Here is a 10,145-nt window from a genome sequence, read left to right on the forward strand (position 1 = left end):
GCAGGGGGAATAGGCCCGTATCTCTCTTTAATAGGGGAGTGTGTACCGGTAGGGATGTGGTGTTGAACCCCTTTAATCTGCCCAAAATCTAGAGGGTGCTTGCTAAAAACCCGCTCATACTCCTGTACCACCCGGTATACCCCTTCCTTGTGGTGTATGGGGGTATCATCAGTGCCGACATGTAGCTCTCGATACCACTCGCCTAACTCCCCCAGGGATGAGTGGGAACCGGCAGCAGGCGGTGTGACCGGGGGAACGGCTTCATGGATCGTGTGGGGATCTAGAGTGAGCAATTTGGCAAGGGTAGCGTACATTCGCGCAAAAATGAAATGACCACAATTTTCTCCAAAACTATAACAGATGCAAACTTGTCCTGTGTGGTGGAGATGAGATTTGATAAAGTAAGTGGAAATCCAGTAAAAGTTTCATTTGGCTACTTTGCACTCTCGAGATAATCGTCACCATGTGCCAAATGCAATATTAAAACAGTAATCTGAACACATTCGCGCAAAAATGAAATGACCACAATTTTCTCCAAAACTATAACAGATGCAAACTTGTCCTGTGTGGTGGAGATGAGATTTGATAAAGTAAGTGGAAATCCAGTAAAAGTTTCATTTGGCTACTTTGCAGTCTCGAGATAATCGTCACCATGTGCCAAATGCAATAAAAAAAGGAATCTGAACACATTCGCGCAAAAATGAAATGACCACAATTTTCTCCAAAACTATAACAGATGCAAACTTGTCCTGTGTGGTGGAGATGAGATTTGATAAAGTAAGTGGAAATCCAGTAAAAGTTTCATTTGGCTACTTTGCACTCTCGAGATAATCGTCACCATGTGCCAAATGCAATATTAAAACAGGAATCTGAACACATTCGCGCAAAAATAAAATGACCACAATTTTCTCCAAAACTATAACAGATGCAAACTTGTCCTGTGTGGTGGAGATGAGATTTGATAAAGTAAGTGGAAATCCAGTAAAAGTTTCATTTGGCTACTTTGCACTCTCGAGATAATCGTCACCATGTGCCAAATGCAATAAAAAAGGAATCTGAACACATTCGCGCAAAAATGAAATGACCACAATTTTCTCCAAAACTATAACAGATGCAAACTTGTCCTGTGTGGTGGAGATGAGATTTGATAAAGTAAGTGGAAATCCAGTAAAAGTTTCATTTGGCTACTTTGCACTCTCGAGATAATCGTCACCATGTGCCAAATGCAATAAAAAAGGAATCTGAACACATTCGCGCAAAAATGAAATGACCACAATTTTCTCCCAAACTATAACAGATGCAAACTTGTCCTGTGTGGTGGAGATGAGATTTGATAAAGTAAGTGGAAATCCAGTAAAAGTTTCATTTGGCTACTTTGCACTCTCGAGATAATCGTCACCATGTGCCAAATGCAATAAAAAAGGAATCTGAACACATTCGCGCAAAAATGAAATGACCACAATTTTCTCCAAAACTATAACAGATGCAAACTTGTCCTGTGTGGTGGAGATGAGATTTGATAAAGTAAGTGGAAATCCAGTAAAAGTTTCATTTGGCTACTTTGCACTCTCGAGATAATCGTCACCATGTGCCAAATGCAATAAAAAAGGAATCTGAACACATTCGCGCAAAAATGAAATGACCACAATTTTCTCCAAAACTATAACAGATGCAAACTTGTCCTGTGTGGTGATGAGATTTGATAAAGTAAGTGGAAATCCAGTAAAAGTTTCATTTGGCTACTTTGCACTCTCGAGATAATCGTCACCATGTGCCAAATGCAATATTAAAACAGGAATCTGAACACATTCGCGCAAAAATGAAATGACCACAATTTTCTCCAAAACTATAACAGATGCAAACTTGTCCTGTGTGGTGGAGATGAGATTTGATAAAGTAAGTGGAAATCCAGTAAAAGTTTCATTTGGCTACTTTGCACTCTCGAGATAATCGTCACCATGTGCCAAATGCAATATTAAAACAGTAATCTGAACACATTCGCGCAAAAATGAAATGACCACAATTTTCTCCAAAACTATAACAGATGCAAACTTGTCCTGTGTGGTGGAGATGAGATTTGATAAAGTAAGTGGAAATCCAGTAAAAGTTTCATTTGGCTACTTTGCAGTCTCGAGATAATCGTCACCATGTGCCAAATGCAATAAAAAAAGGAATCTGAACACATTCGCGCAAAAATGAAATGACCACAATTTTCTCCAAAACTATAACAGATGCAAACTTGTCCTGTGTGGTGGAGATGAGATTTGATAAAGTAAGTGGAAATCCAGTAAAAGTTTCATTTGGCTACTTTGCACTCTCGAGATAATCGTCACCATGTGCCAAATGCAATATTAAAACAGGAATCTGAACACATTCGCGCAAAAATAAAATGACCACAATTTTCTCCAAAACTATAACAGATGCAAACTTGTCCTGTGTGGTGGAGATGAGATTTGATAAAGTAAGTGGAAATCCAGTAAAAGTTTCATTTGGCTACTTTGCACTCTCGAGATAATCGTCACCATGTGCCAAATGCAATAGAAAAGGAATCTGAACACATTCGCGCAAAAATGAAATGACCACAATTTTCTCCAAAACTATAACAGATGCAAACTTGTCCTGTGTGGTGGAGATGAGATTTGATAAAGTAAGTGGAAATCCAGTAAAAGTTTCATTTGGCTACTTTGCACTCTCGAGATAATCGTCACCATGTGCCAAATGCAATAAAAAAGGAATCTGAACACATTCGCGCAAAAATGAAATGACCACAATTTTCTCCCAAACTATAACAGATGCAAACTTGTCCTGTGTGGTGGAGATGAGATTTGATAAAGTAAGTGGAAATCCAGTAAAAGTTTCATTTGGCTACTTTGCACTCTCGAGATAATCGTCACCATGTGCCAAATGCAATAAAAAAGGAATCTGAACACATTCGCGCAAAAATGAAATGACCACAATTTTCTCCAAAACTATAACAGATGCAAACTTGTCCTGTGTGGTGGAGATGAGATTTGATAAAGTAAGTGGAAATCCAGTAAAAGTTTCATTTGGCTACTTTGCACTCTCGAGATAATCGTCACCATGTGCCAAATGCAATAAAAAAGGAATCTGAACACATTCGCGCAAAAATGAAATGACCACAATTTTCTCCAAAACTATAACAGATGCAAACTTGTCCTGTGTGGTGATGAGATTTGATAAAGTAAGTGGAAATCCAGTAAAAGTTTCATTTGGCTACTTTGCACTCTCGAGATAATCGTCACCATGTGCCAAATGCAATATTAAAACAGGAATCTGAACACATTCGCGCAAAAATGAAATGACCACAATTTTCTCCAAAACTATAACAGATGCAAACTTGTCCTGTGTGGTGGAGATGAGATTTGATAAAGTAAGTGGAAATCCAGTAAAAGTTTCATTTGGCTACTTTGCACTCTCGAGATAATCGTCACCATGTGCCAAATGCAATAAAAAAGGAATCTGAACACATTCGCGCAAAAATGAAATGACCACAATTTTCTCCAAAACTATAACAGATGCAAACTTGTCCTGTGTGGTGGAGATGAGATTTGATAAAGTAAGTGGAAATCCAGTAAAAGTTTCATTTGGCTACTTTGCACTCTCGAGATAATCGTCACCATGTGCCAAATGCAATAAAAAAGGAATCTGAACACATTCGCGCAAAAATGAAATGACCACAATTTTCTCCAAAACTATAACAGATGCAAACTTGTCCTGTGTGGTGGAGATGAGATTTGATAAAGTAAGTGGAAATCCAGTAAAAGTTTCATTTGGCTACTTTGCACTCTCGAGATAATCGTCACCATGTGCCAAATGCAATAAAAAAGGAATCTGAACACATTCGCGCAAAAATGAAATGACCACAATTTTCTCCAAAACTATAACAGATGCAAACTTGTCCTGTGTGGTGGAGATGAGATTTGATAAAGTAAGTGGAAATCCAGTAAAAGTTTTATTTGGCAACTTTGCACTCTCGAGATAATCGTCACCATGTGCCAAATGCAATATTAAAACAGGAATCTGAACACATTCGCGCAAAAATGAAATGACCACAATTTTCTCCAAAACTATAACAGATGCAAACTTGTCCTGTGTGGTGGAGATGAGATTTGATAAAGTAAGTGGAAATCCAGTAAAAGTTTCATTTGGCTACTTTGCACTCTCGAGATAATCGTCACCATGTGCCAAATGCAATATTAAAACAGTAATCTGAACACATTCGCGCAAAAATGAAATGACCACAATTTTCTCCAAAACTATAACAGATGCAAACTTGTCCTGTGTGGTGGAGATGAGATTTGATAAAGTAAGTGGAAATCCAGTAAAAGTTTTATTTGGCTACTTTGCACTCTCGAGATAATCGTCACCATGTGCCAAATGCAATATTAAAACAGTAATCTGAACACATTCGCGCAAAAATGAAATGACCACAATTTTCTCCAAAACTATAACAGATGCAAACTTGTCCTGTGTGGTGGAGATGAGATTTGATAAAGTAAGTGGAAATCCAGTAAAAGTTTTATTTGGCTACTTTGCACTCTCGAGATAATCGTCACCATGTGCCAAATGCAATAAAAAAGGAATCTGAACACATTCGCGCAAAAATGAAATGACCACAATTTTCTCCAAAACTATAACAGATGCAAACTTGTCCTGTGTGGTGGAGATGAGATTTGATAAAGTAAGTGGAAATCCAGTAAAAGTTTCATTTGGCTACTTTGCACTCTCGAGATAATCGTCACCATGTGCCAAATGCAATAAAAAAGGAATCTGAACACATTCGCGCAAAAATGAAATGACCACAATTTTCTCCAAAACTATAACAGATGCAAACTTGTCCTGTGTGGTGGAGATGAGATTTGATAAAGTAAGTGGAAATCCAGTAAAAGTTTCATTTGGCTACTTTGCACTCTCGAGATAATCGTCACCATGTGCCAAATGCAATAAAAAAGGAATCTGAACACATTCGCGCAAAAATGAAATGACCACAATTTTCTCCAAAACTATAACAGATGCAAACTTGTCCTGTGTGGTGGAGATGAGATTTGATAAAGTAAGTGGAAATCCAGTAAAAGTTTCATTTGGCAACTTTGCACTCTCGAGATAATCGTCACCATGTGCCAAATGCAATATTAAAACAGGAATCTGAACACATTCGCGCAAAAATGAAATGACCACAATTTTCTCCAAAACTATAACAGATGCAAACTTGTCCTGTGTGGTGGAGATGAGATTTGATAAAGTAAGTGGAAATCCAGTAAAAGTTTCATTTGGCTACTTTGCACTCTCGAGATAATCGTCACCATGTGCCAAATGCAATAAAAAAGGAATCTGAACACATTCGCGCAAAAGTGAAATGACCACAATTTTCTCCAAATCTATAACAGATGCAAACTTGTCCTGTGTGGTGGAGATGAGATTTGATAAAGTAAGTGGAAATCCAGTAAAAGTTTCATTTGGCTACTTTGCACTCTCGAGATAATCGTCACCATGTGCCAAATGCAATATTAAAACAGTAATCTGAACACATTCGCGCAAAAATGAAATGACCACAATTTTCTCCAAAACTATAACAGATGCAAACTTGTCCTGTGTGGTGGAGATGAGATTTGATAAAGTAAGTGGAAATCCAGTAAAAGTTTCATTTGGCTACTTTGCACTCTCGAGATAATCGTCACCATGTGCCAAATGCAATAAAAAAGGAATCTGAACACATTCGCGCAAAAATGAAATGACCACAATTTTCTCCAAAACTATAACAGATGCAAACTTGTCCTGTGTGGTGGAGATGAGATTTGAAAAAGTAAGTGGAAATCCAGTAAAAGTTTTATTTGGCAACTTTGCACTCTCGAGATAATCGTCACCATGTGCCAAATGCAATATTAAAACAGGAATCTGAACACATTCGCGCAAAAATGAAATGACCACAATTTTCTCCAAAACTATAACAGATGCAAACTTGTCCTGTGTGGTGAAGATGAGATTTGATAAAGTAAGTGGAAATCCAGTAAAAGTTTCATTTGGCTACTTTGCACTCTCGAGATAATCGTCACCATGTGCCAAATGCAATATTAAAACAGTAATCTGAACACATTCGCGCAAAAATGAAATGACCACAATTTTCTCCAAAACTATAACAGATGCAAACTTGTCCTGTGTGGTGGAGATGAGATTTGATAAAGTAAGTGGAAATCCAGTAAAAGTTTTATTTGGCTACTTTGCACTCTCGAGATAATCGTCACCATGTGCCAAATGCAATAAAAAAGGAATCTGAACACATTCGCGCAAAAATGAAATGACCACAATTTTCTCCAAAACTATAACAGATGCAAACTTGTCCTGTGTGGTGGAGATGAGATTTGATAAAGTAAGTGGAAATCCAGTAAAAGTTTCATTTTGCTACTTTGCACTCTCGAGATAATCGTCACCATGTGCCAAATGCAATAAAAAAGGAATCTGAACACATTCGCGCAAAAATGAAATGACCACAATTTTCTCCAAAACTATAACAGATGCAAACTTGTCCTGTGTGGTGATGAGATTTGATAAAGTAAGTGGAAATCCAGTAAAAGTTTCATTTGGCAACTTTGCACTCTCGAGATAATCGTCACCATGTGCCAAATGCAATATTAAAACAGGAATCTGAACACATTCGCGCAAAAATGAAATGACCACAATTTTCTCCAAAACTATAACAGATGCAAACTTGTCCTGTGTGGTGGAGATGAGATTTGATAAAGTAAGTGGAAATCCAGTAAAAGTTTCATTTGGCTACTTTGCACTCTCGAGATAATCGTCACCATGTGCCAAATGCAATAAAAAAGGAATCTGAACACATTCGCGCAAAAATGAAATGACCACAATTTTCTCCAAAACTATAACAGATGCAAACTTGTCCTGTGTGGTGGAGATGAGATTTGATAAAGTAAGTGGAAATCCAGTAAAAGTTTTATTTGGCAACTTTGCACTCTCGAGATAATCGTCACCATGTGCCAAATGCAATATTAAAACAGGAATCTGAACACATTCGCGCAAAAATGAAATGACCACAATTTTCTCCAAAACTATAACAGATGCAAACTTGTCCTGTGTGGTGGAGATGAGATTTGATAAAGTAAGTAGAAATCCAGTAAAAGTTTCATTTGGCTACTTTGCACTCTCGAGATAATCGTCACCATGTGCCAAATGCAATACTAAAACAGTAATCTGAACACATTCGCGCAAAAATGAAATGACCACAATTTTCTCCAAAACTATAACAGATGCAAACTTGTCCTGTGTGGTGGAGATGAGATTTGATAAAGTAAGTGGAAATCCAGTAAAAGTTTTATTTGGCTACTTTGCACTCTCGAGATAATCGTCACCATGTGCCAAATGCAATAAAAAAGGAATCTGAACACATTCGCGCAAAAATGAAATGACCACAATTTTCTCCAAAACTATAACAGATGCAAACTTGTCCTGTGTGGTGGAGATGAGATTTGATAAAGTAAGTGGAAATCCAGTAAAAGTTTCATTTGGCTACTTTGCACTCTCGAGATAATCGTCACCATGTGCCAAATGCAATAAAAAAGGAATCTGAACACATTCGCGCAAAAATGAAATGACCACAATTTTCTCCAAAACTATAACAGATGCAAACTTGTCCTGTGTGGTGGAGATGAGATTTGATAAAGTAAGTGGAAATCCAGTAAAAGTTTCATATGGCTACTTTGCACTCTCGAGATAATCGTCACCATGTGCCAAATGCAATATTAAAACAGGAATCTGAACACATTCGCGCAAAAATGAAATGACCACAATTTTCTCCAAAACTATAACAGATGCAAACTTGTCCTGTGTGGTGGAGATGAGATTTGATAAAGTAAGTGGAAATCCAGTAAAAGTTTCATTTGGCTACTTTGCACTCTCGAGATAATCGTCACCATGTGCCAAATGCAATAAAAAAGGAATCTGAACACATTCGCGCAAAAATGAAATGACCACAATTTTCTCCAAAACTATAACAGATGCAAACTTGTCCTGTGTGGTGGAGATGAGATTTGATAAAGTAAGTGGAAATCCAGTAAAAGTTTCATTTGGCTACTTTGCACTCTCGAGATAATCGTCACCATGTGCCAAATGCAATATTAAAACAGGAATCTGAACACATTCGCGCAAAAATGAAATGACCACAATTTTCTCCAAAACTATAACAGATGCAAACTTGTCCTGTGTGGTGGAGATGAGATTTGATAAAGTAAGTGGAAATCCAGTAAAAGTTTCATTTGGCTACTTTGCACTCTCGAGATAATCGTCACCATGTGCCAAAAGCAATAAAAAAGGAATCTGAACACATTCACGCAAAAATGAAATGACCACAATTTTCTCCAAAACTATAACAGATGCAAACTTGTCCTGTGTGGTGGAGATGAGATTTGATAAAGTAAGTGGAAATCCAGTAAAAGTTTCATATGGCTACTTTGCACTCTCGAGATAATCGTCACCATGTGCCAAATACAATATTAAAACAGGAATCTGAACACATTCGCGCAAAAATGAAATGACCACAATTTTCTCCAAAACTATAACAGATGCAAACTTGTCCTGTGTGAGATGAGATTTGATAAAGTAAGTGGAAATCCAGTAAAAGTTTCATTTGGCTACTTTGCACTCTCGAGATAATCGTCACCATGTGCCAAATGCAATAAAAAAGGAATCTGGACACATTCGCGCAAAAATGAAATGACCACAATTTTCTCCAAAACTATAACAGATGCAAACTTGTCCTGTGTGGTGGAGATGAGATTTGATAAAGTAAGTGGAAATCCAGTAAAAGTTTCATATGGCTACTTTGCACTCTCGAGATAATCGTCACCATGTGCCAAATGCAATATTAAAACAGGAATCTGAACACATTCGCGCAAAAATGAAATGACCACAATTTTCTCCAAAACTATAACAGATGCAAACTTGTCCTGTGTGGTGGAGATGAGATTTGATAAAGTAAGTGGAAATCCAGTAAAAGTTTCATTTGGCTACTTTGCACTCTCGAGATAATCGTCACCATGTGCCAAATGCAATAAAAAAGGAATCTGAACACATTCGCGCAAAAATGAAATGACCACAATTTTCTCCAAAACTATAACAGATGCAAACTTGTCCTGTGTGGTGGAGATGAGATTTGATAAAGTAAGTGGAAATCCAGTAAAAGTTTCATTTGGCTACTTTGCACTCTCGAGATAATCGTCACCATGTGCCAAATGCAATATTAAAACAGGAATCTGAACACATTCGCGCAAAAATGAAATGATCACAATTTTCTCCAAAACTATAACAGATGCAAACTTGTCCTGTGTGGTGGAGATGAGATTTGATAAAGTAAGTGGAAATCCAGTAAAAGTTTCATTTGGCTACTTTGCACTCTCGAGATAATCGTCACCATGTGCCAAATGCAATAAAAAAGGAATCTGAACACATTCGCGCAAAAATGAAATGACCACAATTTTCTCCAAAACTATAACAGATGCAAACTTGTCCTGTGTGGTGGAGATGAGATTTGATAAAGTAAGTGGAAATCCAGTAAAAGTTTCATTTGGCTACTTTGCACTCTTGAGATAATCGTCACCATGTGCCAAATGCAATATTAAAACAGTAATCTAAACACATTCGCGCAAAAATGAAATGACCACAATTTTCTCCAAAACTATAACAGATGCAAACTTGTCCTGTGTGGTGGAGATGAGATTTGATAAAGTAAGTGGAAATCCAGTAAAAGTTTCATTTGGCTACTTTGCACTCTCGAGATAATCGTCACCATGTGCCAAATGCAATATTAAAACAGGAATCTGAACACATTCGCGCAAAAATGAAATGACCACAATTTTCTCCAAAACTATAACAGATGCAAACTTGTCCTGTGTGGTGGAGATGAGATTTGATAAAGTAAGTGGAAATCCAGTAAAAGTTTCATTTGGCTACTTTGCACTCTCGAGATAATCGTCACCATGTGCCAAATGCAATAAAAAAGGAATCTGAACACATTCGCGCAAAAATGAAATGACCACAATTTTCTCCAAAACTATAACAGATGCAAACTTGTCCTGTGTGGTGGAGATGAGATTTGATAAAGTAAGTGGAAATCC

The sequence above is a fragment of the Anomaloglossus baeobatrachus genome, unplaced genomic scaffold (assembly GCF_048569485.1).
Source record: "Anomaloglossus baeobatrachus isolate aAnoBae1 unplaced genomic scaffold, aAnoBae1.hap1 Scaffold_89, whole genome shotgun sequence".
Taxonomy (NCBI): Eukaryota; Metazoa; Chordata; class Amphibia; order Anura; family Aromobatidae; genus Anomaloglossus; species Anomaloglossus baeobatrachus.